General features: G+C 50.6%; 45 non-coding genes and 5 pseudogenes across 45 annotated transcripts; all 50 read right to left on the bottom strand.

Moving 5' to 3' along the window:
- Positions 1 to 3020: 3020 nt before the first annotated feature.
- Positions 3021 to 3205, bottom strand: LOC134642437 (U2 spliceosomal RNA). Its single transcript, XR_010096154.1, has one exon. It is a non-coding gene; the product is annotated as a U2 spliceosomal RNA (small nuclear RNA).
- A 194-nt stretch (positions 3206 to 3399) lies between these two features.
- Positions 3400 to 3513, bottom strand: LOC134642463 (U5 spliceosomal RNA). The gene has a single exon (XR_010096170.1). It is a non-coding gene; the product is annotated as a U5 spliceosomal RNA (small nuclear RNA).
- Positions 3514 to 3753: 240 nt separating this feature from the next.
- LOC134642397 (U2 spliceosomal RNA) lies at positions 3754 to 3944 on the bottom strand. Its single transcript, XR_010096120.1, has one exon. It is a non-coding gene; the product is annotated as a U2 spliceosomal RNA (small nuclear RNA).
- A 194-nt stretch (positions 3945 to 4138) lies between these two features.
- Positions 4139 to 4252, bottom strand: LOC134641864 (U5 spliceosomal RNA). The gene has a single exon (XR_010095605.1). It is a non-coding gene; the product is annotated as a U5 spliceosomal RNA (small nuclear RNA).
- A 226-nt stretch (positions 4253 to 4478) lies between these two features.
- On the bottom strand, positions 4479 to 4649 carry LOC134642430 (U2 spliceosomal RNA; annotated as a pseudogene).
- A 16-nt stretch (positions 4650 to 4665) lies between these two features.
- On the bottom strand, positions 4666 to 4863 carry LOC134642429 (U2 spliceosomal RNA). Its single transcript, XR_010096147.1, has one exon. It is a non-coding gene; the product is annotated as a U2 spliceosomal RNA (small nuclear RNA).
- Positions 4864 to 9664: 4801 nt separating this feature from the next.
- Positions 9665 to 9855, bottom strand: LOC134642449 (U2 spliceosomal RNA). Its single transcript, XR_010096160.1, has one exon. It is a non-coding gene; the product is annotated as a U2 spliceosomal RNA (small nuclear RNA).
- Positions 9856 to 10049: 194 nt separating this feature from the next.
- LOC134642025 (U5 spliceosomal RNA) lies at positions 10050 to 10164 on the bottom strand. Its single transcript, XR_010095762.1, has one exon. It is a non-coding gene; the product is annotated as a U5 spliceosomal RNA (small nuclear RNA).
- Positions 10165 to 10390: 226 nt separating this feature from the next.
- Positions 10391 to 10572, bottom strand: LOC134642426 (U2 spliceosomal RNA). The gene has a single exon (XR_010096145.1). It is a non-coding gene; the product is annotated as a U2 spliceosomal RNA (small nuclear RNA).
- A 384-nt stretch (positions 10573 to 10956) lies between these two features.
- Positions 10957 to 11077, bottom strand: LOC134642438 (U2 spliceosomal RNA; annotated as a pseudogene).
- A 194-nt stretch (positions 11078 to 11271) lies between these two features.
- Positions 11272 to 11385, bottom strand: LOC134641865 (U5 spliceosomal RNA). The gene has a single exon (XR_010095606.1). It is a non-coding gene; the product is annotated as a U5 spliceosomal RNA (small nuclear RNA).
- Positions 11386 to 11625: 240 nt separating this feature from the next.
- LOC134642296 (U2 spliceosomal RNA) lies at positions 11626 to 11816 on the bottom strand. Its single transcript, XR_010096022.1, has one exon. It is a non-coding gene; the product is annotated as a U2 spliceosomal RNA (small nuclear RNA).
- Positions 11817 to 12010: 194 nt separating this feature from the next.
- LOC134641866 (U5 spliceosomal RNA) lies at positions 12011 to 12124 on the bottom strand. Its single transcript, XR_010095607.1, has one exon. It is a non-coding gene; the product is annotated as a U5 spliceosomal RNA (small nuclear RNA).
- Positions 12125 to 12364: 240 nt separating this feature from the next.
- On the bottom strand, positions 12365 to 12555 carry LOC134642313 (U2 spliceosomal RNA). Its single transcript, XR_010096038.1, has one exon. It is a non-coding gene; the product is annotated as a U2 spliceosomal RNA (small nuclear RNA).
- A 194-nt stretch (positions 12556 to 12749) lies between these two features.
- On the bottom strand, positions 12750 to 12863 carry LOC134641867 (U5 spliceosomal RNA). Its single transcript, XR_010095608.1, has one exon. It is a non-coding gene; the product is annotated as a U5 spliceosomal RNA (small nuclear RNA).
- A 226-nt stretch (positions 12864 to 13089) lies between these two features.
- On the bottom strand, positions 13090 to 13280 carry LOC134642355 (U2 spliceosomal RNA). The gene has a single exon (XR_010096079.1). It is a non-coding gene; the product is annotated as a U2 spliceosomal RNA (small nuclear RNA).
- Positions 13281 to 13474: 194 nt separating this feature from the next.
- Positions 13475 to 13589, bottom strand: LOC134642026 (U5 spliceosomal RNA). The gene has a single exon (XR_010095763.1). It is a non-coding gene; the product is annotated as a U5 spliceosomal RNA (small nuclear RNA).
- Positions 13590 to 13815: 226 nt separating this feature from the next.
- LOC134642420 (U2 spliceosomal RNA) lies at positions 13816 to 13997 on the bottom strand. The gene has a single exon (XR_010096141.1). It is a non-coding gene; the product is annotated as a U2 spliceosomal RNA (small nuclear RNA).
- Positions 13998 to 14381: 384 nt separating this feature from the next.
- Positions 14382 to 14502, bottom strand: LOC134642440 (U2 spliceosomal RNA; annotated as a pseudogene).
- Positions 14503 to 14696: 194 nt separating this feature from the next.
- Positions 14697 to 14810, bottom strand: LOC134641869 (U5 spliceosomal RNA). Its single transcript, XR_010095610.1, has one exon. It is a non-coding gene; the product is annotated as a U5 spliceosomal RNA (small nuclear RNA).
- Positions 14811 to 15050: 240 nt separating this feature from the next.
- Positions 15051 to 15241, bottom strand: LOC134642373 (U2 spliceosomal RNA). The gene has a single exon (XR_010096096.1). It is a non-coding gene; the product is annotated as a U2 spliceosomal RNA (small nuclear RNA).
- Positions 15242 to 15435: 194 nt separating this feature from the next.
- LOC134641870 (U5 spliceosomal RNA) lies at positions 15436 to 15549 on the bottom strand. The gene has a single exon (XR_010095611.1). It is a non-coding gene; the product is annotated as a U5 spliceosomal RNA (small nuclear RNA).
- Positions 15550 to 15789: 240 nt separating this feature from the next.
- Positions 15790 to 15980, bottom strand: LOC134642314 (U2 spliceosomal RNA). Its single transcript, XR_010096039.1, has one exon. It is a non-coding gene; the product is annotated as a U2 spliceosomal RNA (small nuclear RNA).
- A 194-nt stretch (positions 15981 to 16174) lies between these two features.
- LOC134641871 (U5 spliceosomal RNA) lies at positions 16175 to 16288 on the bottom strand. The gene has a single exon (XR_010095612.1). It is a non-coding gene; the product is annotated as a U5 spliceosomal RNA (small nuclear RNA).
- A 226-nt stretch (positions 16289 to 16514) lies between these two features.
- On the bottom strand, positions 16515 to 16705 carry LOC134642356 (U2 spliceosomal RNA). The gene has a single exon (XR_010096080.1). It is a non-coding gene; the product is annotated as a U2 spliceosomal RNA (small nuclear RNA).
- Positions 16706 to 16899: 194 nt separating this feature from the next.
- Positions 16900 to 17014, bottom strand: LOC134642011 (U5 spliceosomal RNA). Its single transcript, XR_010095748.1, has one exon. It is a non-coding gene; the product is annotated as a U5 spliceosomal RNA (small nuclear RNA).
- A 226-nt stretch (positions 17015 to 17240) lies between these two features.
- On the bottom strand, positions 17241 to 17431 carry LOC134642308 (U2 spliceosomal RNA). Its single transcript, XR_010096033.1, has one exon. It is a non-coding gene; the product is annotated as a U2 spliceosomal RNA (small nuclear RNA).
- A 194-nt stretch (positions 17432 to 17625) lies between these two features.
- On the bottom strand, positions 17626 to 17739 carry LOC134641872 (U5 spliceosomal RNA). Its single transcript, XR_010095613.1, has one exon. It is a non-coding gene; the product is annotated as a U5 spliceosomal RNA (small nuclear RNA).
- Positions 17740 to 17979: 240 nt separating this feature from the next.
- LOC134642319 (U2 spliceosomal RNA) lies at positions 17980 to 18170 on the bottom strand. The gene has a single exon (XR_010096044.1). It is a non-coding gene; the product is annotated as a U2 spliceosomal RNA (small nuclear RNA).
- A 194-nt stretch (positions 18171 to 18364) lies between these two features.
- On the bottom strand, positions 18365 to 18478 carry LOC134641873 (U5 spliceosomal RNA). The gene has a single exon (XR_010095614.1). It is a non-coding gene; the product is annotated as a U5 spliceosomal RNA (small nuclear RNA).
- A 240-nt stretch (positions 18479 to 18718) lies between these two features.
- LOC134642315 (U2 spliceosomal RNA) lies at positions 18719 to 18909 on the bottom strand. The gene has a single exon (XR_010096040.1). It is a non-coding gene; the product is annotated as a U2 spliceosomal RNA (small nuclear RNA).
- Positions 18910 to 19103: 194 nt separating this feature from the next.
- On the bottom strand, positions 19104 to 19217 carry LOC134641874 (U5 spliceosomal RNA). Its single transcript, XR_010095615.1, has one exon. It is a non-coding gene; the product is annotated as a U5 spliceosomal RNA (small nuclear RNA).
- A 226-nt stretch (positions 19218 to 19443) lies between these two features.
- On the bottom strand, positions 19444 to 19634 carry LOC134642357 (U2 spliceosomal RNA). The gene has a single exon (XR_010096081.1). It is a non-coding gene; the product is annotated as a U2 spliceosomal RNA (small nuclear RNA).
- Positions 19635 to 19828: 194 nt separating this feature from the next.
- LOC134642012 (U5 spliceosomal RNA) lies at positions 19829 to 19943 on the bottom strand. Its single transcript, XR_010095749.1, has one exon. It is a non-coding gene; the product is annotated as a U5 spliceosomal RNA (small nuclear RNA).
- Positions 19944 to 20169: 226 nt separating this feature from the next.
- LOC134642331 (U2 spliceosomal RNA) lies at positions 20170 to 20360 on the bottom strand. Its single transcript, XR_010096056.1, has one exon. It is a non-coding gene; the product is annotated as a U2 spliceosomal RNA (small nuclear RNA).
- Positions 20361 to 20554: 194 nt separating this feature from the next.
- LOC134642027 (U5 spliceosomal RNA) lies at positions 20555 to 20669 on the bottom strand. The gene has a single exon (XR_010095764.1). It is a non-coding gene; the product is annotated as a U5 spliceosomal RNA (small nuclear RNA).
- Positions 20670 to 20895: 226 nt separating this feature from the next.
- LOC134642306 (U2 spliceosomal RNA) lies at positions 20896 to 21086 on the bottom strand. The gene has a single exon (XR_010096031.1). It is a non-coding gene; the product is annotated as a U2 spliceosomal RNA (small nuclear RNA).
- Positions 21087 to 21280: 194 nt separating this feature from the next.
- LOC134641875 (U5 spliceosomal RNA) lies at positions 21281 to 21394 on the bottom strand. Its single transcript, XR_010095616.1, has one exon. It is a non-coding gene; the product is annotated as a U5 spliceosomal RNA (small nuclear RNA).
- Positions 21395 to 21620: 226 nt separating this feature from the next.
- Positions 21621 to 21811, bottom strand: LOC134642358 (U2 spliceosomal RNA). Its single transcript, XR_010096082.1, has one exon. It is a non-coding gene; the product is annotated as a U2 spliceosomal RNA (small nuclear RNA).
- Positions 21812 to 22005: 194 nt separating this feature from the next.
- LOC134642014 (U5 spliceosomal RNA) lies at positions 22006 to 22120 on the bottom strand. Its single transcript, XR_010095751.1, has one exon. It is a non-coding gene; the product is annotated as a U5 spliceosomal RNA (small nuclear RNA).
- A 226-nt stretch (positions 22121 to 22346) lies between these two features.
- Positions 22347 to 22537, bottom strand: LOC134642342 (U2 spliceosomal RNA). Its single transcript, XR_010096067.1, has one exon. It is a non-coding gene; the product is annotated as a U2 spliceosomal RNA (small nuclear RNA).
- Positions 22538 to 22731: 194 nt separating this feature from the next.
- On the bottom strand, positions 22732 to 22846 carry LOC134642028 (U5 spliceosomal RNA). The gene has a single exon (XR_010095765.1). It is a non-coding gene; the product is annotated as a U5 spliceosomal RNA (small nuclear RNA).
- A 226-nt stretch (positions 22847 to 23072) lies between these two features.
- Positions 23073 to 23254, bottom strand: LOC134642421 (U2 spliceosomal RNA). Its single transcript, XR_010096142.1, has one exon. It is a non-coding gene; the product is annotated as a U2 spliceosomal RNA (small nuclear RNA).
- A 384-nt stretch (positions 23255 to 23638) lies between these two features.
- LOC134642441 (U2 spliceosomal RNA) lies at positions 23639 to 23759 on the bottom strand (annotated as a pseudogene).
- Positions 23760 to 23953: 194 nt separating this feature from the next.
- Positions 23954 to 24067, bottom strand: LOC134641876 (U5 spliceosomal RNA). The gene has a single exon (XR_010095617.1). It is a non-coding gene; the product is annotated as a U5 spliceosomal RNA (small nuclear RNA).
- A 226-nt stretch (positions 24068 to 24293) lies between these two features.
- On the bottom strand, positions 24294 to 24484 carry LOC134642354 (U2 spliceosomal RNA). The gene has a single exon (XR_010096078.1). It is a non-coding gene; the product is annotated as a U2 spliceosomal RNA (small nuclear RNA).
- Positions 24485 to 24678: 194 nt separating this feature from the next.
- Positions 24679 to 24793, bottom strand: LOC134642029 (U5 spliceosomal RNA). Its single transcript, XR_010095766.1, has one exon. It is a non-coding gene; the product is annotated as a U5 spliceosomal RNA (small nuclear RNA).
- A 226-nt stretch (positions 24794 to 25019) lies between these two features.
- Positions 25020 to 25201, bottom strand: LOC134642423 (U2 spliceosomal RNA). Its single transcript, XR_010096144.1, has one exon. It is a non-coding gene; the product is annotated as a U2 spliceosomal RNA (small nuclear RNA).
- A 384-nt stretch (positions 25202 to 25585) lies between these two features.
- On the bottom strand, positions 25586 to 25706 carry LOC134642443 (U2 spliceosomal RNA; annotated as a pseudogene).
- Positions 25707 to 25900: 194 nt separating this feature from the next.
- LOC134641877 (U5 spliceosomal RNA) lies at positions 25901 to 26014 on the bottom strand. The gene has a single exon (XR_010095618.1). It is a non-coding gene; the product is annotated as a U5 spliceosomal RNA (small nuclear RNA).
- Positions 26015 to 26222: the final 208 nt, after the last annotated feature.

The raw sequence follows: 26222 nt of genomic DNA on the forward strand, positions 1-26222 counted from the left end.
ACTCTATCGAAGGCTTTCTGCTGGTCCAGACTTACACATATTGCAGCAATGTTTCTTTCCTTTACATATGTGAGTACATCCCTATGCAAGTGCAAATTCCATGTGATTTGCCTACCCTGCACCCCGCATGTTTGATCCATTTCCACTATGTGTGACATGACTCCTGCTAGCCTGTTCGCCAAAACCTTGCTTAATACTTTGTAGTCCACACACAACATAGTTAATGGCCTGTAATTGTCCAATTGGCTCTGATTTCCTTTCTTAAAGAGCATGGTTACCACTCCTGTTTTCATGCTCTCCGACATCTCTCCTCTCTCCATGATTTCCTTAAAAACCTCTAAGAGGTGGTTCCCCACCATGTCCCAAAACGCAACATAAAATTCTTTCGTTAGGCCATCTATGCCTGGTACCTTATTGGCCTTCATTGCCATAACCGCATTGTACATCTCCCCTAACGTCAATGCCCCCCCCAAATCCCGTTTTTTTTCCTCAGATAACCTCCTCCTTAGAGATCTTAAAAACCTCTCCCCTTTCATCTCATCCATCTTCTCCTCTGTAAACAATTTTCCATAATATTCTTCCACCGTTCTTAACAAATCAACTTTCCCCCTTATCATCTTTCCATCCCTCTCCAGTTCCATTATCACACCTCTCTTATCTCTAGTCTTCATTTTACTAAAAAAGTATGGGGAGCATTTCTCGTACTCCATATACTCCTCCTGTTTTAATTTAAATGTTTCGGCCCTCGCTTTTCTCTCAAGTAATTCCTCTTGTCTCATTTTTAAATTCTCCAGGTACCCTTCCTTTTTAATTTCCCTTCCCATATTTTCCTTGGCATAGATTTTTTCTATCTCCTTTTGTATTGTATCAAACTCCTTCTTTCGAAGTTTTGACCTCTCTGTACAATATTCAATCGTAAACTTTTTTATTTTTTTCTTTATATCCTCCCACCAAGCCACATTATTTCTATATAAACTTTTCATCTCAACCCAGATCGGGAAGATTTTCATGAAGCCTTCCCTAAAAGCTTTCTCTGCGAGAACGTCATTATTAAGCTTCCAGTAGCCTTTTCCAAAATCAGGCCCTGCTATCTCAAGCTCCACATCAACTACATAGTGGTCTGTAAAGAGGGCCGGTATTGTTTTTCCCCTTATTATTTTACACTTTTTTTCTACTAAGATGTAGTCTAACCTACTCTTCACCCCCCTTGTATTTTTCCAAGTATACCCTACTTGCTTCCCCAGTATCTTCCCCATGACATCGATTAAGCCATATTTTTCAATAAAAGTCTTAAAGGGGAGGGAGAACTTTTCCCTTTCCAAAGAGCAGTTAAAATCCCCTCCCACAATTATAGCTTTCCTGGTTAAAAAGCAAGTATCCATCTTTAGAAAAAGGTCCTTTCGTAGCCCAGGTTCCACCTGTGCGTATACGTTTATTATTCGACATTGAGTCCCATTTTTATCAATATCCACCACCATTACCCTTCCTTGTATTACAGTAAAATTCTCAAGTATCCGTATATCTTTATTCCCGCATAACACCCCAACTCCAGACCCGTGTACCCCCCCAATGCTCCAAAGAGCTTCCCCTCCCCTCCATTCCTCAGTAAACAAAACAACATCCCTCTCGTCCCCCAAGTGAGCCTCCTGAACCAAACAAACATCAAAATTTTGGCTCAACAAAAATTCATAAACAATTTTTCTCTTTCGGGCACTTTTTAGCCCCCTGACATTCAGGGTAATTATCCGTAGTTTTCCCATACCAAAAACAAAAAACAAATAAAACACACAGAGCAAAGAGAAAAGTAATAAAAGGGAAGAAAAAAAACAAAACAAAGAGTCTCATGATTTATTTTACCTCCTCTCTTAAATTCTCTAACTATCCATATTAACATGTGACAGGAGGGTTTTTATAAAAGAGTCCTCTGACTTTCCTTCACTCTCACCTTCCTCTTCCATATCTCCATCACTTGTCACGTCGCTTGGGGGGGTATGCATACACTCAGTCTGTGTCCCCCTTAACACATAACCCTCCACATTTCCGCCTTCCTCCAACACCTCCTCCCTAATATCCTGTTCGCTTTTCTTACTATCTTCGGAGAGGGCGGCTGAACTCACCTTTCTCCTCCTTTTAGCAGTCTTCCTCCGTGGTTTTGCTACCACTTCCCAATGTTGCTGGGGTTCCTCCCCCTGCTGCAATTTCTCACCACTTTGCTCAGAAATCCTCTCTCCCTTCTCCTCCCGTTGCTCCGACCCCTCCTCCACACCTTCCACTTTGTCCTCATCAGCCTGGTTTCCAGCAGCTGGTGACGGCTCCTGGGGCCTTGTTCCTTCACCGATGTCTCTTTCTTCTTCACTGCGTTTTTCCTCAGCAAGTCCAGTCTTTACCACGGCTGCATAGGGCCGCGGCTTAGTACAATCTCTCGCCATATGCGCTTCCGAGTCGCATAGATGGCATCTCCTAGGCTCCTTGCAGTCCCTCGTAATATGTCCAATCTTGCCGCAACTCCTACACCTCACCTGGTCGCATTTTTCAACGTCGTGTCCAGTACTCCCGCATTTCCGACATGCCTGAGGCTGCCCTGCATAGACAAGGAAGCCTCTATCCGCGCCGATAGAAAAAACTGCTGGCGGGTGACAATATCCATCGTCACTATCCATATCTGCACGCAATTTGATGCGGAATTGTCTCTTTCCGGTCCATATGCCTAGACCGTCCTTTATTTTGCGTACCCCTGGGAGAACGTTAACGTATCTCCCTAGAAAGTACCGAATAGTCTCCTCCGTGACCCATGGGTTGTACATATGTATTGTTAAAATTCTGTAGTCATTGCGGTACAGTGGGATCACCGTGTATCTCCGCAGCTCTTCATCTTCCGCGAAAATACACTTCCTTCTCACTTCTTCTGCATATTCTCCTGTAGAAAATGTCACGTCGTAGTGCTTACTTGCGGTGCTCTGTTGTAAGCAGTATATTTCCTCCGGCTGTATCTTCAGGGCTTCGAAGAGGATCTTCCGTCCAAAGGTTATTCTGTCGTGAAGTTGGATGTCTTTCTCCAGTAGCTCAAATCTCAAAGTATTTCTTGTTCCAGATATTCTTGCATCTCTCTCGGAAAAACTGGCCGACGCCATCTTTCTTTGCTTCTCGCCTAAACTGATAAGAACAGATACTACACTTGATCTTAGCCAAAAGGCCAAGAAGCGATGGCCTCCTGCGGGTTCCTGGCTGAGCCGCCTTCTCGGGACACTTCTCGCTTGTGACGGTGCGCTCTTTCACTTGGCTCACAGGGAGGGAGCCGCTTCAAATCTCCGCCCACCCACAGTACCTCAGAGGCCTGCGGAGCTCCCTGGAATTGCGCGCTTTCTTCTATTATTTCTTTTGAACAATGAGGAGAGGGCCCAGCCTGACGGCAGACCCTGCCAAAAAATAGGTGCAACTCCTTAGCCTCACTCTCCACGGAAGTCTTTAGTAAAAGGCGAAAGACTTGTACGTTATGAAGAGAAGCCAGAGTGTGTGTTTCTTTGGCCTCGCAGGAAGCCGCAGTGACTCCTCGTCCCGGCTTCCGGCGTCACGGTAGGCCCTGTTTGCTTGGCTGAAGCGGCAGATCTCAGGCCCCGCCTGCTCTGCTCCAGAGCTCCACTTTGACAGTTGAGGTGTGACTGGAGAGGACGTTCGCGGCTTCAGGCTACTTTCTGGCTCTTGGCTTGGCAGACCTTAACTTGTTTGGCTCTCTTGCTTTTGCACATAGTCAGCAAAGGGGGCACCGTTCCCGGAGGCGCTACAATACCGGGTCGATGCGTGGAGCGAACGGAGCGAGCCCCTTATTCGGCTCCCTGTTCTAAAAATGCGTTTAATACGTTGCCCCCGAATTGGAGGCGTATCAGATATTAAACTGATAAGAACAGATACTACACTTGATCTTAGCCAAAAGGCCGAGAAGCGATGGCGTCTTGCGGGATCCTCGCTGAGCCGCCTTCTCGGGACACTTCTCGCTTGTGACGGTGCGCTCTTTCACTTGGCTCACAGGGAGGGAGCCGCTTCAAATCTCCGCCCACCCACAGTACCTCAGAGGCCTGCGGAGCTCCCTGGAATTGCGCGCTTTCTTCTATTATTTCTTTTGAACAACGAGGAGAGGGCCCAGCCAGACGGCAGACCCTGCCAAAAAATAGGTGCAACTCCTTAGCCTCACTCTCCACGGAAGTCTTTAGTAAAAGGCGAAAGACTTGTACGTTATGAAGAGAAGCCAGAGTGTGTGTTTCTTTGGCCTCGCAGGAAGCCGCAGTGACTCCTCGTCCCGGCTTCCGGCGTCACGGTAGGCCCTGTTTGCTTGGCTGAAGCGGCAGATCTCAGGCCCCGCCTGCTCTGCTCCAGAGCTCCACTTTGACAGGAGAGGACGTTCGCGGCTTCAGGCTGCTTTCTGGCTCTTGGCTTGGCGGACCTTAACTTGTTTGGCTTTCTTGCTTTTGCACAAAGTCAACAAAGGGGGCACCGTTCCCGGAGGCGCTGCAATACCGGGTCGATGCGTGGAGCGAACGGAGCGAGCCCCTTATTCGGCTCCCTGTTCTAAAAATGCGTTTAATACGTTGCCCACGAATCGGGGGCGTATCAGATATTAAACTGATAAGAACAGATTTTTTTTTTTTTTTTTTTTTTTTCTTTTCTTTCAAAGGGGGCACCGTTCCCGGAGGCGCTGCAATACCGGGTCGATGCGTGGAGCGAACGGAGCGAGTCCCTTATTCGGCTCCCTGTTCTAAAAATGCGTTTAATACGTTGCCCCCGAATCGGGGGCGTATCAGATATTAAACTGATAAGAACAGATTTTTTTTTTTTTTTTCCTTTTTTTTATTTACTTTCAAAAACATTCTCATGATTACATTTTACGTTTCACGTTCTCGTAAATCATAACATATCATTTTCCAAATCAATAACAGACCTTCATTCCAGTAAACCTAATTAAACATCATAAAGAAAATCAATAATCCAAGAGAGTAAAACCCCAAAAATAAAGACCCGAACTCAAAAACAAGCACATTTCTATAACCTCACTCCATTATCTCCTACCACCTTTTTTTGGGTGGTTTTGAAAAAATTAGTTTCCACCTGTCCTTTATTGTATCAATTCCCCATCTTTCTAATTCAAACCAGTATATGCTTTCGATTTCTTTTTCTATTGCCCTGCATGTCCCTATCTCCCTCCATTTATATGCTCCAGTCATTTGTCCCCGTCTTGCTTTCCATAATTGTAGTTTTACAATTGATATCAACATACAGATTATTTTCTTTTGTTCTTTTCCCACCCCTTTAACCCCGAAAGATGTGATTTCATCATATGTAACGTTCTTCAAACACTTGTAACTGTCTTTCACCCCTTGCCACACCTTTTTTGCATAATCACATCCCCACAATACGTGTTCAATTGTTTCATCTTCCATACAATTTTCCCTTGGACAATCTTTGCACTTCCCCAACTTATGGGCATGCATCATGACTCTAACTGGTAACCTTCTATGCAAATGCATCCAATTAAAGTCTTTAAGCCCGTTCTTGAAACTCTTGTCCTGAGCCTGTGTCCACACTTCAGGGCTCACCATTACTGGATTAACCTTAAGTTTCTGTACCAACTTCCTGTATAATGACTTATGGTTTGTCGCTATGTCCTCATCCTTACATTCCGTATATCTCCCTCCCCACTTAACCATTCGCTGATAGTACTCCGGCCTAGTCTCAGCTTTAGGGCCTTTATTATCCCACCCTATTAAAAAACGATATGGTATCGACAGCCAGAACCATATCAGAATTTGGCATTTATGTATATATTTCTTTTTCAAAAGTGTGCATACATTGCTGTAAAATATTGTGTCCAGCTTCAAAGGAACATTGGGCACATCCCTCCCACCATCTGATATCTCCTGATACATCAACGCCCTTTTCACATATTCATATCCCCCCCATATGAACTTAAATATTCCCCTCATCAATTGAGCTCTGTACCTCTGAGGCATCGGAAACACATAAGCCACGTGCAACAACTTTGGCAATATGTCGGCTTTTACAACCAACACTTTCCCTGATATGGAAAGTTTCCTTGTCTTCCATAATCCCAGTTTTTTTTCTACTGCCGCCATCTTCTTTTTCCAATTACAGATTGCATCCCCCTCCCCATTCCCAAAAGAGATTCCTAATACGTCCATGGGACCTTCACACAGCATAAAGTCACAGATCTTATCCTTCCTCTCCTCCCACTTTCCAATATATTTATACCTAGTCTTCTCCTTGTTTATTCTCGATCCAGTTGCTTTTTCGTAATCATGTAGGATATCTATTACTCCCCTTAAACTTTCATCATCTGCCAAATATAAAATTGTATCATCCGCATATTGTGATATTTTTAAGCTCTCGCCCCGGGGCAATGTTATCCCTTTAACGACCTGACTCCCTCTTATTGCACAGGCCAGGGGTTCTGCGTATAAAACAAACAACACCACAGATAATGGGCACCCTTGCCGCAATCCCCTTGTTTGTTGTACTTTATCCGATAAATGCCCATTAATTTTAATTTTTGAATTTATGCCCGTATATAAAACCTTTATCCATTTTGTAAAAGTTCCTCCTAGGCCCAACCCCTCTGTAACCTTCCACAAAAATGCGTGGTCTACTCTATCGAAGGCTTTCTGCTGGTCCAGACTTACACATATTGCAGCAATGTTTCTTTCCTTTACATATGTGAGTACATCCCTATGTAAGTGCAAATTCCATGTGATTTGCCTACCCTGCACCCCGCATGTTTGATCCATTTCCACTATGTGTGACATGACTCCTGCTAGCCTGTTCGCCAAAACCTTGCTTAATACTTTGTAGTCCACACACAACATAGTTAATGGCCTGTAATTGTCCAATTGGCTCTGATTTCCTTTCTTAAAGAGCATGGTTACCACTCCTGTTTTCATGCTCTCCGACATCTCTCCTCTCTCCATGATTTCCTTAAAAACCTCTAAGAGGTGGTTCCCCACCATGTCCCAAAACGCAACATAAAATTCTTTCGTTAGGCCATCTATGCCTGGTACCTTATTGGCCTTCATTGCCATAACCGCATTGTACATCTCCCCTAACGTCAATGCCCCCCCCAAATCCCGTTTTTTTTCCTCAGATAACCTCCTCCTTAGAGATCTTAAAAACCTCTCCCCTTTCATCTCATCCATCTTCTCCTCTGTAAACAATTTTCCATAATATTCTTCCACCGTTCTTAACAAATCAACTTTCCCCCTTATCATCTTTCCATCCCTCTCCAGTTCCATTATCACACCTCTCTTATCTCTAGTCTTCATTTTACTAAAAAAGTATGGGGAGCATTTCTCGTACTCCATATACTCCTCCTGTTTTAATTTAAATGTTTCGGCCCTCGCTTTTCTCTCAAGTAATTCCTCTTGTCTCATTTTTAAATTCTCCAGGTACCCTTCCTTTTTAATTTCCCTTCCCATATTTTCCTTGGCATAGATTTTTTCTATCTCCTTTTGTATTGTATCAAACTCCTTCTTTCGAAGTTTTGACCTCTCTGTACAATATTCAATCGTAAACTTTTTTATTTTTTTCTTTATATCCTCCCACCAAGCCACATTATTTCTATATAAACTTTTCATCTCAACCCAGATCGGGAAGATTTTCATGAAGCCTTCCCTAAAAGCTTTCTCTGCGAGAACGTCATTATTAAGCTTCCAGTAGCCTTTTCCAAAATCAGGCCCTGCTATCTCAAGCTCCACATCAACTACATAGTGGTCTGTAAAGAGGGCCGGTATTGTTTTTCCCCTTATTATTTTACACTTTTTTTCTACTAAGATGTAGTCTAACCTACTCTTCACCCCCCTTGTATTTTTCCAAGTATACCCTACTTGCTTCCCCAGTATCTTCCCCATGACATCGATTAAGCCATATTTTTCAATAAAAGTCTTAAAGGGGAGGGAGAACTTTTCCCTTTCCAAAGAGCAGTTAAAATCCCCTCCCACAATTATAGCTTTCCTGGTTAAAAAGCAAGTATCCATCTTTAGAAAAAGGTCCTTTCGTAGCCCAGGTTCCACCTGTGCGTATACGTTTATTATTCGACATTGAGTCCCATTTTTATCAATATCCACCACCATTACCCTTCCTTGTATTACAGTAAAATTCTCAAGTATCCGTATATCTTTATTCCCGCATAACACCCCAACTCCAGACCCGTGTACCCCCCCAATGCTCCAAAGAGCTTCCCCTCCCCTCCATTCCTCAGTAAACAAAACAACATCCCTCTCGTCCCCCAAGTGAGCCTCCTGAACCAAACAAACATCAAAATTTTGGCTCAACAAAAATTCATAAACAATTTTTCTCTTTCGGGCACTTTTTAGCCCCCTGACATTCAGGGTAATTATCCGTAGTTTTCCCATACCAAAAACAAAAAACAAATAAAACACACAGAGCAAAGAGAAAAGTAATAAAAGGGAAGAAAAAAAACAAAACAAAGAGTCTCATGATTTATTTTACCTCCTCTCTTAAATTCTCTAACTATCCATATTAACATGTGACAGGAGGGTTTTTATAAAAGAGTCCTCTGACTTTCCTTCACTCTCACCTTCCTCTTCCATATCTCCATCACTTGTCACGTCGCTTGGGGGGGTATGCATACACTCAGTCTGTGTCCCCCTTAACACATAACCCTCCACATTTCCGCCTTCCTCCAACACCTCCTCCCTAATATCCTGTTCGCTTTTCTTACTATCTTCGGAGAGGGCGGCTGAACTCACCTTTCTCCTCCTTTTAGCAGTCTTCCTCCGTGGTTTTGCTACCACTTCCCAATGTTGCTGGGGTTCCTCCCCCTGCTGCAATTTCTCACCACCTTGCTCAGAAATCCTCTCTCCCTTCTCCTCCCGTTGCTCCGACCCCTCCTCCACACCTTCCACTTTGTCCTCATCAGCCTGATTTCCAGCAGCTGGTGACGGCTCCTGGGGCCTTGTTCCTTCACCGATGTCTCTTTCTTCTTCACTGCGTTTTTCCTCAGCAAGTCCAGTCTTTACCACGGCTGCATAGGGCCGCGGCTTAGTACAATCTCTCGCCATATGCGCTTCCGAGTCGCATAGATGGCATCTCCTAGGCTCCTTGCAGTCCCTCGTAATATGTCCAATCTTGCCGCAACTCCTACACCTCACCTGGTCGCATTTTTCAACGTCGTGTCCAGTACTCCCGCATTTCCGACATGCCTGAGGCTGCCCTGCATAGACAAGGAAGCCTCTATCCGCGCCGATAGAAAAAACTGCTGGCGGGTGACAATATCCATCGTCACTATCCATATCTGCACGCAATTTGATGCGGAATTGTCTCATATGCCTAGACCGTCCTTTATTTTGCGTACCCCTGGGAGAACGTTAACGTATCTCCCTAGAAAGTACCGAATAGTCTCCTCCGTGACCCATGGGTTGTACATATGTATTGTTAAAATTCTGTAGTCATTGCGGTACAGTGGGATCACCGTGTATCTCCGCAGCTCTTCATCTTCCGCGAAAATACACTTCCTTCTCACTTCTTCTGCATATTCTCCTGTAGAAAATGTCACGTCGTAGTGCTTACTTGCGGTGCTCTGTTGTAAGCAGTATATTTCCTCCGGCTGTATCTTCAGGGCTTCGAAGAGGATCTTCCGTCCAAAGGTTATTCTGTCGTGAAGTTGAATGTCTTTCTCCAGTAGCTCAAATCTCAAAGTATTTCTTGTTCCAGATATTCTTGCATCTCTCTCGGAAAAACTGGCCGACGCCGTCGCCATCTTTCTTTGCTTCTCGCCTAAACTGATAAGAACAGATACTACACTTCATCTTAGCCAAAAGGCCGAGAAGCGATGGCGTCCTGCGGGATCCTCGCTGAGCCGCCTTCTCGGGACACTTCTCGCTTGTGACGGTGCGCTCTTTCCCTTGGCTCACAGGGAGGGAGCCGCTTCAAATCTCCGCCCACCCACAGTACCTCAGAGGCCTGCGGAGCTCCCTGGAATTGCGCGCTTTCGTCTATTATTTCTTTTGAACAACGAGGAGAGGGCCCAGCCAGACGGCAGACCCTGCCAAAAAAATAGGTGCAACTCCTTAGCCTCACTCTCCACGGAAGTCTTTAGTAAAAGGCGAAAGACTTGTGCGTTATGAAGAGAAGCCAGAGTGTGTGTTTCTTTGGCCTCGCAGGAAGCCGCAGTGACTCCTCGTCCCGGCTTCCGGCGTCACGGTAGGCCCTGTTTGCTTGGCTGAAGCGGCAGATCTCAGGCCCCGCCTGCTCTGCTCCAGAGCTCCACTTTGACTGGAGAGGACGTTCGCGGCTTCAGGCTGCTTTCTGGCTCTTGGCTTGGCAGGCCTTAACTTGTTTGGCTCTCTTGCTTTTGCACAAAGTCAGCAAAGTGGGCACCGTTCCCGGAGGCGCTGCAATACCGGGTCGATGCGTGGAGCGAACGGAGCGAGCCCCTTATTCGGCTCCCTGTTCTAAAAATGCGTTTAATACGTTGCCCCCGAATCGGGGGCGTATCAGATATTAAACTGATAAGAACAGATTTTTTTTTTTTTCCTTTCGAAAAATTTTTTATTGACACTCAAACATAGAGACCAAACACAGTCATCTCATAAAATTCAAATTCCCACACAATTTAAAAGATTACTTTTTATTTCTTCCCACCCTCTCCTTAAAAGAAAGTGCAGAGGAGCAATAAAAAAACAATTTATAAAAACCGTCCCGTCCCTTCACAAGCTCCTGGTGCTCAGGGGGGATCCTCACCACTTTGCTCCTTCCCACCTGCCTCTCCCGGAGAGCCAGGTCGTTGCTGCTTTGACCTCCCTGTGTGTGGCAAAGGCTCCTCCATCCGAATGGGCACAGAGGCGATTCTTCTTTGTGGCTGCTCCCACGGCTTGCTACTTGCAGCACAGATCTCTTTTATTGTTGCTGCCGCCATTCGGAGAGCAGTCACGGGGGGGATCTGCATGTGCTTTCTTACCAGCAAGTTTCTGGAGGTCCAAATGGCGTCTTTGATGGCAGCAACTGATAAGAACAGATACTACACTTGATCTTAGCCAAAAGGCCGAGAAGCGATGGGGTCCTGCGGGATCCTCGCTGAGCCGCCTTCTCGGGACACTTCTCGCTTGTGACGGTGCGCTCTTTCACTTGGCTCACAGGGAGGGAGCCGCTTCAAATCTCCGCCCACCCACAGTACCTCAGAGGCCTGCGGAGCTCCCTGGAATTGCGCGCTTTCTTCTATTATTTCTTTTGAACAACGAGGAGAGGGCCCAGCCAGACGGCAGACCCTGCCAAAAAATAGGTGCAACTCCTTAGCCTCACTCTCCACGGAAGTCTTTAGTAAAAGGCGAAAGACTTGTACGTTATGAAGAGAAGCCAGAGTGTGTGTTTCTTTGGCCTCGCAGGAAGCCGCAGTGACTCCTCGTCCCGGCTTCCGGCGTCACGGTAGGCCCTGTTTGCTTGGCTGAAGCGGCAGATCTCAGGCCCCGCCTGCTCTGCTCCAGAGCTCCACTTTGACAGGAGAGGGGTGACTGGAGAGGACGTTCGCGGCTTCAGGCTACTTTCTGGCTCTTGGCTTGGCAGACCTTAACTTGTTTGGCTCTCTTGCTTTTGCACATAGTCAGCAAAGGGGGCACCGTTCCCGGAGGCGCTGCAATACCGGGTCGATGCGTGGAGCGAACGGAGCGAGCCCCTTATTCGGCTCCCTGTTCTAAAAATGCGTTTAATACGTTGCCCCCGAATCGGGGGCGTATCAGATATTAAACTGATAAGAACAGATACTACACTTGATCTTAGCCAAAAGGCCGAGAAGCGATGGGGTCCTGCGGGATCCTCGCTGAGCCGCCTTCTCGGGACACTTCTCGCTTGTGACGGTGCGCTCTTTCCCTTGGCTCACAGGGAGGGAGCCGCTTCAAATCTCCGCCCACCCACAGTACCTCAGAGGCCTGCGGAGCTCCCTGGAATTGCGCGCTTTCTTCTATTATTTCTTTTGAACAACGAGGAGAGGGCCCAGCCAGACGGCAGACCCTGCCAAAAAATAGGTGCAACTCCTTAGCCTCACTCTCCACGGAAGTCTTTAGTAAAAGGCGAAAGACTTGTACGTTATGAAGAGAAGCCAGAGTGTGTGTTTCTTTGGCCTCGCAGGAAGCCGCAGTGACTCCTCGTCCCGGCTTCCGGCGTCACGGTAGGCCCTGTTTGCTTGGCTGAAGCGGCAGATCTCAGGCCCCGCCTGCTCTGCTCCAGAGCTCCACTTTGACAGGAGAGGGGTGACTGGAGAGGACGTTCGCGGCTTCAGGCTACTTTCTGGCTCTTTACTTGGCAGGCCTTAACTTGTTTGGCTTTCTTGCTTTTGCACATAGTCAGCAAAGGGGGCACCGTTCCCGGAGGCGCTGCAATACCGGATCGATGCGTGGAGCGAACGGAGCGAGCCCCTTATTCGGCTCCCTGTTCTAAAAATGCGTTTAATACCTTGCCCCCGAATCGGGGGCGTATCAGATATTAAACTGATAAGAACAGATACTACACTTGATCTTAGCCAAAAGGCCGAGAAGCGATGGCGTCCTGCGGGATCCTCGCTGAGCCGCCTTCTCGGGACACTTCTCGCTTGTGACGGTGCGCTCTTTCCCTTGGCTCACAGGGAGGGAGCCGCTTCAAATCTCCGCCCACCCACAGTACCTCAGAGGCCTGCGGAGCTCCCTGGAATTGCGCGCTTTCTTCTATTATTTCTTTTGAACAACGAGGAGAGGGCCCAGCCAGACGGCAGACCCTGCCAAAAAATAGGTGCAACTCCTTAGCCTCACTCTCCACGGAAGTCTTTAGTAAAAGGCGAAAGACTTGTACGTTATGAAGAGAAGCCAGAGTGTGTGTTTCTTTGGCCTCGCAGGAAGCCGCAGTGACTCCTCGTCCCGGCTTCCGGCGTCACGGTAGGCCCTGTTTGCTTGGCTGAAGCGGCAGATCTCAGGCCCCGCCTGCTCTGCTCCAGAGCTCCACTTTGACTGGAGAGGACGTTCGCGGCTTCAGGCTACTTTCTGGCTCTTGGCTTGGCAGACCTTAACTTGTTTGGCTCTCTTGCTTTTGCACATAGTCAGCAAAGGGGGCACCGTTCCCGGAGGCGCTGCAATACCGGGTCGATGCGTGGAGCGAACGGAGCGAGCCCCTTATTCGGCTCCCTGTTCTAAAAATGCGTTTAATACGTTGCCCCCGAATTGGAGGCGTATCAGATATTAAACTGATAAGAACAGATACTACACTTGATCTTAGCCAAAAGGCCGAGAAGCGATGGCGTCCTGCGGGATCCTCGCTGAGCCGCCTTCTCGGGACACTTCTCGCTTGTGACGGTGCGCTCTTTCCCTTGGCTCACAGGGAGGGAGCCGCTTCAAATCTCCGCCCACCCACAGTACCTCAGAGGCCTGCGGAGCTCCCTGGAATTGCGCGCTTTCTTCTATTATTTCTTTTGAACAACGAGGAGAGGGCCCAGCCAGACGGCAGACCCTGCCAAAAAAATAGGTGCAACTCCTTAGCCTCACTCTCCACGGAAGTCTTTAGTAAAAGGCGAAAGACTTGTGCGTTATGAAGAGAAGCCAGAGTGTGTGTTTCTTTGGCCTCGCAGGAAGCCGCAGTGACTCCTCGTCCCGGCTTCCGGCGTCACGGTAGGCCCTGTTTGCTTGGCTGAAGCGGCAGATCTCAGGCCCCGCCTGCTCTGCTCCAGAGCTCCACTTTGACTGGAGAGGACGTTCGCGGCTTCAGGCTGCTTTCTGGCTCTTGGCTTGGCAGGCCTTAACTTGTTTGGCTCTCTTGCTTTTGCACAAAGTCAGCAAAGTGGGCACCGTTCCCGGAGGCGCTGCAATACCGGGTCGATGCGTGGAGCGAACGGAGCGAGCCCCTTATTCGGCTCCCTGTTCTAAAAATGCGTTTAATACGTTGCCCCCGAATCGGGGGCGTATCAGATATTAAACTGATAAGAACAGATTTTTTTGTTTTTCCTTTCGAAAATTTTTTTATTGACACTCAAACATAGAGACCAAACACAGTCATCTCATAAAATTCAAATTCCCACACAATTTAAAAGATTACTTTTTATTTCTTCCCACCCTCTCCTTAAAAGAAAGTGCAGAGGAGCAATAAAAAAACAATTTATAAAAACCGTCCCGTCCCTTCACAAGCTCCTGGTGCTCAGGGGGGATCCTCACCACTTTGCTCCTTCCCACCTGCCTCTCCCGGAGAGCCAGGCCGTTGCTGCTTTGACCTCCCTGTGTGTGGCAAAGGCTCCTCCATCCGAATGGGCACAGAGGCGATTCTTCTTTGTGGCTGCTCCCACGGCTTGCTACTTGCAGCACAGATCTCTTTTATTGTTGCTGCCGCCATTCGGAGAGCAGTCACGGGGGGGATCTGCATGTGCTTTCTTACCAGCAAGTTTCTGGAGGTCCAAATGGCGTCTTTGATGGCAGCAACTGATAAGAACAGATACTACACTTGATCTTAGCCAAAAGGCCGAGAAGCGATGGGGTCCTGCGGGATCCTCGCTGAGCCGCCTTCTCGGGACACTTCTCGCTTGTGACGGTGCGCTCTTTCACTTGGCTCACAGGGAGGGAGCCGCTTCAAATCTCCGCCCACCCACAGTACCTCAGAGGCCTGCGGAGCTCCCTGGAATTGCGCGCTTTCTTCTATTATTTCTTTTGAACAACGAGGAGAGGGCCCAGCCAGACGGCAGACCCTGCCAAAAAATAGGTGCAACTCCTTAGCCTCACTCTCCACGGAAGTCTTTAGTAAAAGGCGAAAGACTTGTACGTTATGAAGAGAAGCCAGAGTGTGTGTTTCTTTGGCCTCGCAGGATGCCGCAGTGACTCCTCGTCCCGGCTTCCGGCGTCACGGTAGGCCCTGTTTGCTTGGCTGAAGCGGCAGATCTCAGGCCCCGCCTGCTCTGCTCCAGAGCTCCACTTTGACAGGAGAGGGGTGACTGGAGAGGACGTTCGCGGCTTCAGGCTACTTTCTGGCTCTTGGCTTGGCAGACCTTAACTTGTTTGGCTCTCTTGCTTTTGCACATAGTCAGCAAAGGGGGCACCGTTCCCGGAGGCGCTGCAATACCGGGTCGATGCGTGGAGCGAACGGAGCGAGCCCCTTATTCGGCTCCCTGTTCTAAAAATGCGTTTAATACGTTGCCCCCGAATCCGGGGCGTATCAGATATTAAACTGATAAGAACAGATACTACACTTGATCTTAGCCAAAAGGCCGAGAAGCGATGGGGTTCTGCGGGATCCTCGCTGAGCCGCCTTCTCGGGACACTTCTCGCTTGTGACGGTGCGCTCTTTCCCTTGGCTCACAGGGAGGGAGCCGCTTCAAATCTCCGCCCACCCACAGTACCTCAGAGGCCTGCGGAGCTCCCTGGAATTGCGCGCTTTCTTCTATTATTTCTTTTGAACAACGAGGAGAGGGCCCAGCCAGACGGCAGACCCTGCCAAAAAATAGGTGCAACTCCTTAGCCTCACTCTCCACGGAAGTCTTTAGTAAAAGGCGAAAGACTTGTACGTTATGAAGAGAAGCCAGAGTGTGTGTTTCTTTGGCCTCGCAGGAAGCCGCAGTGACTCCTCGTCCCGGCTTCCGGCGTCACGGTAGGCCCTGTTTGCTTGGCTGAAGCGGCAGATCTCAGGCCCCGCCTGCTCTGCTCCAGAGCTCCACTTTGACAGGAGAGGGGTGACTGGAGAGGACGTTCGCGGCTTCAGGCTACTTTCTGGCTCTTGGCTTGGCAGGCCTTAACTTGTTTGGCTTTCTTGCTTTTGCACATAGTCAGCAAAGGGGGCACCGTTCCCGGAGGCGCTGCAATACCGGATCGATGCGTGGAGCGAACGGAGCGAGCCCCTTATTCGGCTCCCTGTTCTAAAAATGCGTTTAATACGTTGCCCCCGAATCGGGGGCGTATCAGATATTAAACTGATAAGAACAGATACTACACTTGATCTTAGCCAAAAGGCCGAGAAGCGATGGCGTCCTGCGGGATCCTCGCTGAGCCGCCTTCTCGGGACACTTCTCGCTTGTGACGGTGCGCTCTTTCCCTTGGCTCACAGGGAGGGAGCCGCTTCAAATCTCCGCCCACCCACAGTACCTCAGAGGCCTGCGGAGCTCCCTGGAATTGCGCGCTTTCTTCTATTATTTCTTTTGAACAACGAGGAGAGGGCCCAGCCAGACGGCAGACCCTGCCAAAAAATAGGTGCAACTCCTTAGCCTCACTCTCCACGGAAGTCTTTAGTAAAAGGCGAAAGACTTGTACGTTATGAAGAGAAGCCAGAGTGTGTGTTTCTTTGGCCTCGCAGGAAGCCGCAGTGACTCCTCGTCCCGGCTTCCGGCGTCACGGTAGGCCCTGTTTGCTTGGCTGAAGCGGCAGATCTCAGGCCCCGCCTGCTCTGCTCCAGAGCTCCACTTTGACTGGAGAGGACGTTCGCGGCTTCAGGCTACTTTCTGGCTCTTGGCTTGGCAGACCTTAACTTGTTTGGCTCTCTTGCTTTTGCACATAGTCAGCAAAGGGGGCACCGTTCCCGGAGGCGCTGCAATACCGGGTCGATGCGTGGAGCGAACGGAGCGAGCCCCTTATTCGGCTCCCTGTTCTAAAAATGCGTTTAATACGTTGCCCCCGAATTGGAGGCGTATCAGATATTAAACTGATAAGAACAGATACTACACTTGATCTTAGCCAAAAGGCCGAGAAGCGATGGCCTCCTGCGGGATCCTCGCTGAGCCGCCTTCTCGGGACACTTCTCGCTTGTGACGGTGCGCTCTTTCCCTTGGCTCACAGGGAGGGAGCCGCTTCAAATCTCCGCCCACCCACAGTACCTCAGAGGCCTGCGGAGCTCCCTGGAATTGCGCGCTTTCTTCTATTATTTCTTTTGAACAACGAGGAGAGGGCCCAGCCAGACGGCAGACCCTGCCAAAAAAATAGGTGCAACTCCTTAGCCTCACTCTCCACGGAAGTCTTTAGTAAAAGGCGAAAGACTTGTACGTTATGAAGAGAAGCCAGAGTGTGTGTTTCTTTGGCCTCGCAGGAAGCCGCAGTGACTCCTCGTCCCGGCTTCCGGCGTCACGGTAGGCCCTGTTTGCTTGGCTGAAGCGGCAGATCTCAGGCCCCGCCTGCTCTGCTCCAGAGCTCCACTTTGACAGGAGAGGACGTTCACGGCTTCAGGCTGCTTTCTGGCTCTTGGCTTGGCGGACCTTAACTTGTTTGGCTTTCTTGCTTTTGCACAAAGTCAGCAAAGGGGGCACCGTTCCCGGAGGCGCTGCAATACCGGGTCGATGCGTGGAGCGAACGGAGCGAGCCCCTTATTCGGCTCCCTGTTCTAAAAATGCGTTTAATACGTTGCCCCCGAATCGGGGGCGTATCAGATATTAAACTGATAAGAACAGATACTACACTTGATCTTAGCCAAAAGGCCGAGAAGCGATGGCCTCCTGCGGGTTCCTGGCTGAGCCGCCTTCTCGGGACACTTCTCGCTTGTGACGGTGCGCTCTTTCACTTGGCTCACAGGGAGGGAGCCGCTTCAAATCTCCGCCCACCCACAGTACCTCAGAGGCCTGCGGAGCTCCCTGGAATTGCGCGCTTTCTTCTATTATTTCTTTTGAACAACGAGGAGAGGGCCCAGCCAGACGGCAGACCCTGCCAAAAAATAGGTGCAACTCCTTAGCCTCACTCTCCACGGAAGTCTTTAGTAAAAGGCGAAAGACTTGTACGTTATGAAGAGAAGCCAGAGTGTGTGTTTCTTTGGCCTCGCAGGATGCCGCAGTGACTCCTCGTCCCGGCTTCCGGCGTCACGGTAGGCCCTGTTTGCTTGGCTGAAGCGGCAGATCTCAGGCCCCGCCTGCTCTGCTCCAGAGCTCCACTTTGACAGGAGAGGGGTGACTGGAGAGGACGTTCGCGGCTTCAGGCTACTTTCTGGCTCTTGGCTTGGCAGACCTTAACTTGTTTGGCTCTCTTGCTTTTGCACATAGTCAGCAAAGGGGGCACCGTTCCCGGAGGCGCTGCAATACCGGGTCGATGCGTGGAGCGAACGGAGCGAGCCCCTTATTCGGCTCCCTGTTCTAAAAATGCGTTTAATACGTTGCCCCCGAATCGGGGGCGTATCAGATATTAAACTGATAAGAACAGATACTACACTTGATCTTAGCCAAAAGGCCGAGAAGCGATGGGGTTCTGCGGGATCCTCGCTGAGCCGCCTTCTCGGGACACTTCTCGCTTGTGACGGTGCGCTCTTTCCCTTGGCTCACAGGGAGGGAGCCGCTTCAAATCTCCGCCCACCCACAGTACCTCAGAGGCCTGCGGAGCTCCCTGGAATTGCGCGCTTTCTTCTATTATTTCTTTTGAACAACGAGGAGAGGGCCCAGCCAGACGGCAGACCCTGCCAAAAAATAGGTGCAACTCCTTAGCCTCACTCTCCACGGAAGTCTTTAGTAAAAGGCGAAAGACTTGTACGTTATGAAGAGAAGCCAGAGTGTGTGTTTCTTTGGCCTCGCAGGAAGCCGCAGTGACTCCTCGTCCCGGCTTCCGGCGTCACGGTAGGCCCTGTTTGCTTGGCTGAAGCGGCAGATCTCAGGCCCCGCCTGCTCTGCTCCAGAGCTCCACTTTGACAGGAGAGGGGTGACTGGAGAGGACGTTCGCGGCTTCAGGCTACTTTCTGGCTCTTGGCTTGGCAGGCCTTAACTTGTTTGGCTTTCTTGCTTTTGCACATAGTCAGCAAAGGGGGCACCGTTCCCGGAGGCGCTGCAATACCGGATCGATGCGTGGAGCGAACGGAGCGAGCCCCTTATTCGGCTCCCTGTTCTAAAAATGCGTTTAATACGTTGCCCCCGAATCGGGGGCGTATCAGATATTAAACTGATAAGAACAGATACTACACTTGATCTTAGCCAAAAGGCCGAGAAGCGATGGCGTCCTGCGGGATCCTCGCTGAGCCGCCTTCTCGGGACACTTCTCGCTTGTGACGGTGCGCTCTTTCCCTTGGCTCACAGGGAGGGAGCCGCTTCAAATCTCCGCCCACCCACAGTACCTCAGAGGCCTGCGGAGCTCCCTGGAATTGCGCGCTTTCTTCTATTATTTCTTTTGAACAACGAGGAGAGGGCCCAGCCAGACGGCAGACCCTGCCAAAAAATAGGTGCAACTCCTTAGCCTCACTCTCCACGGAAGTCTTTAGTAAAAGGCGAAAGACTTGTACGTTATGAAGAGAAGCCAGAGTGTGTGTTTCTTTGGCCTCGCAGGAAGCCGCAGTGACTCCTCGTCCCGGCTTCCGGCGTCACGGTAGGCCCTGTTTGCTTGGCTGAAGCGGCAGATCTCAGGCCCCGCCTGCTCTGCTCCAGAGCTCCACTTTGACTGGAGAGGACGTTCGCGGCTTCAGGCTACTTTCTGGCTCTTGGCTTGGCAGACCTTAACTTGTTTGGCTCTCTTGCTTTTGCACATAGTCAGCAAAGGGGGCACCGTTCCCGGAGGCGCTGCAATACCGGGTCGATGCGTGGAGCGAACGGAGCGAGCCCCTTATTCGGCTCCCTGTTCTAAAAATGCGTTTAATACGTTGCCCCCGAATTGGAGGCGTATCAGATATTAAACTGATAAGAACAGATACTACACTTGATCTTAGCCAAAAGGCCGAGAAGCGATGGCCTCCTGCGGGATCCTCGCTGAGCCGCCTTCTCGGGACACTTCTCGCTTGTGACGGTGCGCTCTTTCCCTTGGCTCACAGGGAGGGAGCCGCTTCAAATCTCCGCCCACCCACAGTACCTCAGAGGCCTGCGGAGCTCCCTGGAATTGCGCGCTTTCTTCTATTATTTCTTTTGAACAACGAGGAGAGGGCCCAGCCAGACGGCAGACCCTGCCAAAAAAATAGGTGCAACTCCTTAGCCTCACTCTCCACGGAAGTCTTTAGTAAAAGGCGAAAGACTTGTACGTTATGAAGAGAAGCCAGAGTGTGTGTTTCTTTGGCCTCGCAGGAAGCCGCAGTGACTCCTCGTCCCGGCTTCCGGCGTCACGGTAGGCCCTGTTTGCTTGGCTGAAGCGGCAGATCTCAGGCCCCGCCTGCTCTGCTCCAGAGCTCCACTTTGACAGGAGAGGACGTTCACGGCTTCAGGCTGCTTTCTGGCTCTTGGCTTGGCGGACCTTAACTTGTTTGGCTTTCTTGCTTTTGCACAAAGTCAGCAAAGGGGGCACCGTTCCCGGAGGCGCTGCAATACCGGGTCGATGCGTGGAGCGAACGGAGCGAGCCCCTTATTCGGCTCCCTGTTCTAAAAATGCGTTTAATACGTTGCCCCCGAATCGGGGGCGTATCAGATATTAAACTGATAAGAACAGATACTACACTTGATCTTAGCCAAAAGGCCGAGAAGCGATGGCCTCCTGCGGGTTCCTGGCTGAGCCGCCTTCTCGGGACACTTCTCGCTTGTGACGGTGCGCTCTTTCACTTGGCTCACAGGGAGGGAGCCGCTTCAAATCTCCGCCCACCCACAGTACCTCAGAGGCCTGCGGAGCTCCCTGGAATTGCGCGCTTTCTTCTATTATTTCTTTTGAACAACGAGGAGAGGGCCCAGCCAGACGGCAGACCCTGCCAAAAAAATAGGTGCAACTCCTTAGCCTCACTCTCCACGGAAGTCTTTAGTAAAAGGCGAAAGACTTGTGCGTTATGAAGAGAAGCCAGAGTGTGTGTTTCTTTGGCCTCGCAGGAAGCCGCAGTGACTCCTCGTCCCGGCTTCCGGCGTCACGGTAGGCCCTGTTTGCTTGGCTGAAGCGGCAGATCTCAGGCCCCGCCTGCTCTGCTCCAGAGCTCCACTTTGACTGGAGAGGACGTTCGCGGCTTCAGGCTGCTTTCTGGCTCTTGGCTTGGCAGGCCTTAACTTGTTTGGCTCTCTTGCTTTTGCACAAAGTCAGCAAAGTGGGCACCGTTCCCGGAGGCGCTGCAATACCGGGTCGATGCGTGGAGCGAACGGAGCGAGCCCCTTATTCGGCTCCCTGTTCTAAAAATGCGTTTAATACGTTGCCCCCGAATCGGGGGCGTATCAGATATTAAACTGATAAGAACAGATACTACACTTGATCTTAGCCAAAAGGCCGAGAAGCGATGGCGTCCTGCGGGATCCTCGCTGAGCCGCCTTCTCGGGACACTTCTCGCTTGTGACGGTGCGCTCTTTCCCTTGGCTCACAGGGAGGGAGCCGCTTCAAATCTCCGCCCACCCACAGTACCTCAGAGGCCTGCGGAGCTCCCTGGAATTGCGCGCTTTCTTCTATTATTTCTTTTGAACAACGAGGAGAGGGCCCAGCCAGACGGCAGACCCTGCCAAAAAATAGGTGCAACTCCTTAGCCTCACTCTCCACGGAAGTCTTTAGTAAAAGGCGAAAGACTTGTACGTTATGAAGAGAAGCCAGAGTGTGTGTTTCTTTGGCCTCGCAGGAAGCCGCAGTGACTCCTCGTCCCGGCTTCCGGCGTCACGGTAGGCCCTGTTTGCTTGGCTGAAGCGGCAGATCTCAGGCCCCGCCTGCTCTGCTCCAGAGCTCCACTTTGACTGGAGAGGACGTTCGCGGCTTCAGGCTACTTTCTGGCTCTTGGCTTGGCAGACCTTAACTTGTTTGGCTCTCTTGCTTTTGCACATAGTCAGCAAAGGGGGCACCGTTCCCGGAGGCGCTGCAATACCGGGTCGATGCGTGGAGCGAACGGAGCGAGCCCCTTATTCGGCTCCCTGTTCTAAAAATGCGTTTAATACGTTGCCCCCGAATTGGAGGCGTATCAGATATTAAACTGATAAGAACAGATACTACACTTGATCTTAGCCAAAAGGCCGAGAAGCGATGGCCTCCTGCGGGATCCTCGCTGAGCCGCCTTCTCGGGACACTTCTCGCTTGTGACGGTGCGCTCTTTCCCTTGGCTCACAGGGAGGGAGCCGCTTCAAATCTCCGCCCACCCACAGTACCTCAGAGGCCTGCGGAGCTCCCTGGAATTGCGCGCTTTCTTCTATTATTTCTTTTGAACAACGAGGAGAGGGCCCAGCCAGACGGCAGACCCTGCCAAAAAAATAGGTGCAACTCCTTAGCCTCACTCTCCACGGAAGTCTTTAGTAAAAGGCGAAAGACTTGTACGTTATGAAGAGAAGCCAGAGTGTGTGTTTCTTTGGCCTCGCAGGAAGCCGCAGTGACTCCTCGTCCCGGCTTCCGGCGTCACGGTAGGCCCTGTTTGCTTGGCTGAAGCGGCAGATCTCAGGCCCCGCCTGCTCTGCTCCAGAGCTCCACTTTGACAGGAGAGGACGTTCACGGCTTCAGGCTGCTTTCTGGCTCTTGGCTTGGCGGACCTTAACTTGTTTGGCTTTCTTGCTTTTGCACAAAGTCAGCAAAGGGGGCACCGTTCCCGGAGGCGCTGCAATACCGGGTCGATGCGTGGAGCGAACGGAGCGAGCCCCTTATTCGGCTCCCTGTTCTAAAAATGCGTTTAATACGTTGCCCCCGAATCGGGGGCGTATCAGATATTAAACTGATAAGAACAGATACTACACTTGATCTTAGCCAAAAGGCCGAGAAGCGATGGCCTCCTGCGGGTTCCTGGCTGAGCCGCCTTCTCGGGACACTTCTCGCTTGTGACGGTGCGCTCTTTCACTTGGCTCACAGGGAGGGAGCCGCTTCAAATCTCCGCCCACCCACAGTACCTCAGAGGCCTGCGGAGCTCCCTGGAATTGCGCGCTTTCTTCTATTATTTCTTTTGAACAACGAGGAGAGGGCCCAGCCAGACGGCAGACCCTGCCAAAAAAATAGGTGCAACTCCTTAGCCTCACTCTCCACGGAAGTCTTTAGTAAAAGGCGAAAGACTTGTGCGTTATGAAGAGAAGCCAGAGTGTGTGTTTCTTTGGCCTCGCAGGAAGCCGCAGTGACTCCTCGTCCCGGCTTCCGGCGTCACGGTAGGCCCTGTTTGCTTGGCTGAAGCGGCAGATCTCAGGCCCCGCCTGCTCTGCTCCAGAGCTCCACTTTGACTGGAGAGGACGTTCGCGGCTTCAGGCTGCTTTCTGGCTCTTGGCTTGGCAGGCCTTAACTTGTTTGGCTCTCTTGCTTTTGCACAAAGTCAGCAAAGTGGGCACCGTTCCCGGAGGCGCTGCAATACCGGGTCGATGCGTGGAGCGAACGGAGCGAGCCCCTTATTCGGCTCCCTGTTCTAAAAATGCGTTTAATACGTTGCCCCCGAATCGGGGGCGTATCAGATATTAAACTGATAAGAACAGATTTTTTTGTTTTTCCTTTCGAAAATTTTTTTATTGACACTCAAACATAGAGACCAAACACAGTCATCTCATAAAATTCAAATTCCCACACAATTTAAAAGATTACTTTTTATTTCTTCCCACCCTCTCCTTAAAAGAAAGTGCAGAGGAGCAATAAAAAAACAATTTATAAAAACCGTCCCGTCCCTTCACAAGCTCCTGGTGCTCAGGGGGGATCCTCACCACTTTGCTCCTTCCCACCTGCCTCTCCCGGAGAGCCAGGCCGTTGCTGCTTTGACCTCCCTGTGTGTGGCAAAGGCTCCTCCATCCGAATGGGCACAGAGGCGATTCTTCTTTGTGGCTGCTCCCACGGCTTGCTACTTGCAGCACAGATCTCTTTTATTGTTGCTGCCGCCATTCGGAGAGCAGTCACGGGGGGGATCTGCATGTGCTTTCTTACCAGCAAGTTTCTGGAGGTCCAAATGGCGTCTTTGATGGCAGCAACTGATAAGAACAGATACTACACTTGATCTTAGCCAAAAGGCCGAGAAGCGATGGGGTCCTGCGGGATCCTCGCTGAGCCGCCTTCTCGGGACACTTCTCGCTTGTGACGGTGCGCTCTTTCACTTGGCTCACAGGGAGGGAGCCGCTTCAAATCTCCGCCCACCCACAGTACCTCAGAGGCCTGCGGAGCTCCCTGGAATTGCGCGCTTTCTTCTATTATTTCTTTTGAACAACGAGGAGAGGGCCCAGCCAGACGGCAGACCCTGCCAAAAAATAGGTGCAACTCCTTAGCCTCACTCTCCACGGAAGTCTTTAGTAAAAGGCGAAAGACTTGTACGTTATGAAGAGAAGCCAGAGTGTGTGTTTCTTTGGCCTCGCAGGAAGCCGCAGTGACTCCTCGTCCCGGCTTCCGGCGTCACGGTAGGCCCTGTTTGCTTGGCTGAAGCGGCAGATCTCAGGCCCCGCCTGCTCTGCTCCAGAGCTCCACTTTGACAGGAGAGGACGTTCACGGCTTCAGGCTGCTTTCTGGCTCTTGGCTTGGCGGACCTTAACTTGTTTGGCTTTCTTGCTTTTGCACAAAGTCAGCAAAGGGGGCACCGTTCCCGGAGGCGCTGCAATACCGGGTCGATGCGTGGAGCGAACGGAGCGAGCCCCTTATTCGGCTCCCTGTTCTAAAAATGCGTTTAATACGTTGCCCCCGAATCGGGGGCGTATCAGATATTAAACTGATAAGAACAGATACTACACTTGATCTTAGCCAAAAGGCCGAGAAGCGATGGCCTCCTGCGGGTTCCTGGCTGAGCCGCCTTCTCGGGACACTTCTCGCTTGTGACGGTGCGCTCTTTCACTTGGCTCACAGGGAGGGAGCCGCTTCAAATCTCCGCCCACCCACAGTACCTCAGAGGCCTGCGGAGCTCCCTGGAATTGCGCGCTTTCTTCTATTATTTCTTTTGAACAACGAGGAGAGGGCCCAGCCAGACGGCAGACCCTGCCAAAAAAATAGGTGCAACTCCTTAGCCTCACTCTCCACGGAAGTCTTTAGTAAAAGGCGAAAGACTTGTGCGTTATGAAGAGAAGCCAGAGTGTGTGTTTCTTTGGCCTCGCAGGAAGCCGCAGTGACTCCTCGTCCCGGCTTCCGGCGTCACGGTAGGCCCTGTTTGCTTGGCTGAAGCGGCAGATCTCAGGCCCCGCCTGCTCTGCTCCAGAGCTCCACTTTGACTGGAGAGGACGTTCGCGGCTTCAGGCTGCTTTCTGGCTCTTGGCTTGGCAGGCCTTAACTTGTTTGGCTCTCTTGCTTTTGCACAAAGTCAGCAAAGTGGGCACCGTTCCCGGAGGCGCTGCAATACCGGGTCGATGCGTGGAGCGAACGGAGCGAGCCCCTTATTCGGCTCCCTGTTCTAAAAATGCGTTTAATACGTTGCCCCCGAATCGGGGGCGTATCAGATATTAAACTGATAAGAACAGATTTTTTTGTTTTTCCTTTCGAAAATTTTTTTATTGACACTCAAACATAGAGACCAAACACAGTCATCTCATAAAATTCAAATTCCCACACAATTTAAAAGATTACTTTTTATTTCTTCCCACCCTCTCCTTAAAAGAAAGTGCAGAGGAGCAATAAAAAAACAATTTATAAAAACCGTCCCGTCCCTTCACAAGCTCCTGGTGCTCAGGGGGGATCCTCACCACTTTGCTCCTTCCCACCTGCCTCTCCCGGAGAGCCAGGCCGTTGCTGCTTTGACCTCCCTGTGTGTGGCAAAGGCTCCTCCATCCGAATGGGCACAGAGGCGATTCTTCTTTGTGGCTGCTCCCACGGCTTGCTACTTGCAGCACAGATCTCTTTTATTGTTGCTGCCGCCATTCGGAGAGCAGTCACGGGGGGGATCTGCATGTGCTTTCTTACCAGCAAGTTTCTGGAGGTCCAAATGGCGTCTTTGATGGCAGCAACTGATAAGAACAGATACTACACTTGATCTTAGCCAAAAGGCCGAGAAGCGATGGGGTCCTGCGGGATCCTCGCTGAGCCGCCTTCTCGGGACACTTCTCGCTTGTGACGGTGCGCTCTTTCACTTGGCTCACAGGGAGGGAGCCGCTTCAAATCTCCGCCCACCCACAGTACCTCAGAGGCCTGCGGAGCTCCCTGGAATTGCGCGCTTTCTTCTATTATTTCTTTTGAACAACGAGGAGAGGGCCCAGCCAGACGGCAGACCCTGCCAAAAAATAGGTGCAACTCCTTAGCCTCACTCTCCACGGAAGTCTTTAGTAAAAGGCGAAAGACTTGTACGTTATGAAGAGAAGCCAGAGTGTGTGTTTCTTTGGCCTCGCAGGATGCCGCAGTGACTCCTCGTCCCGGCTTCCGGCGTCACGGTAGGCCCTGTTTGCTTGGCTGAAGCGGCAGATCTCAGGCCCCGCCTGCTCTGCTCCAGAGCTCCACTTTGACAGGAGAGGGGTGACTGGAGAGGACGTTCGCGGCTTCAGGCTACTTTCTGGCTCTTGGCTTGGCAGACCTTAACTT

This window comes from Pelmatolapia mariae, linkage group LG14 (genome assembly GCF_036321145.2).
Source record: "Pelmatolapia mariae isolate MD_Pm_ZW linkage group LG14, Pm_UMD_F_2, whole genome shotgun sequence".
Classification (NCBI taxonomy): Eukaryota; Metazoa; Chordata; class Actinopteri; order Cichliformes; family Cichlidae; genus Pelmatolapia; species Pelmatolapia mariae.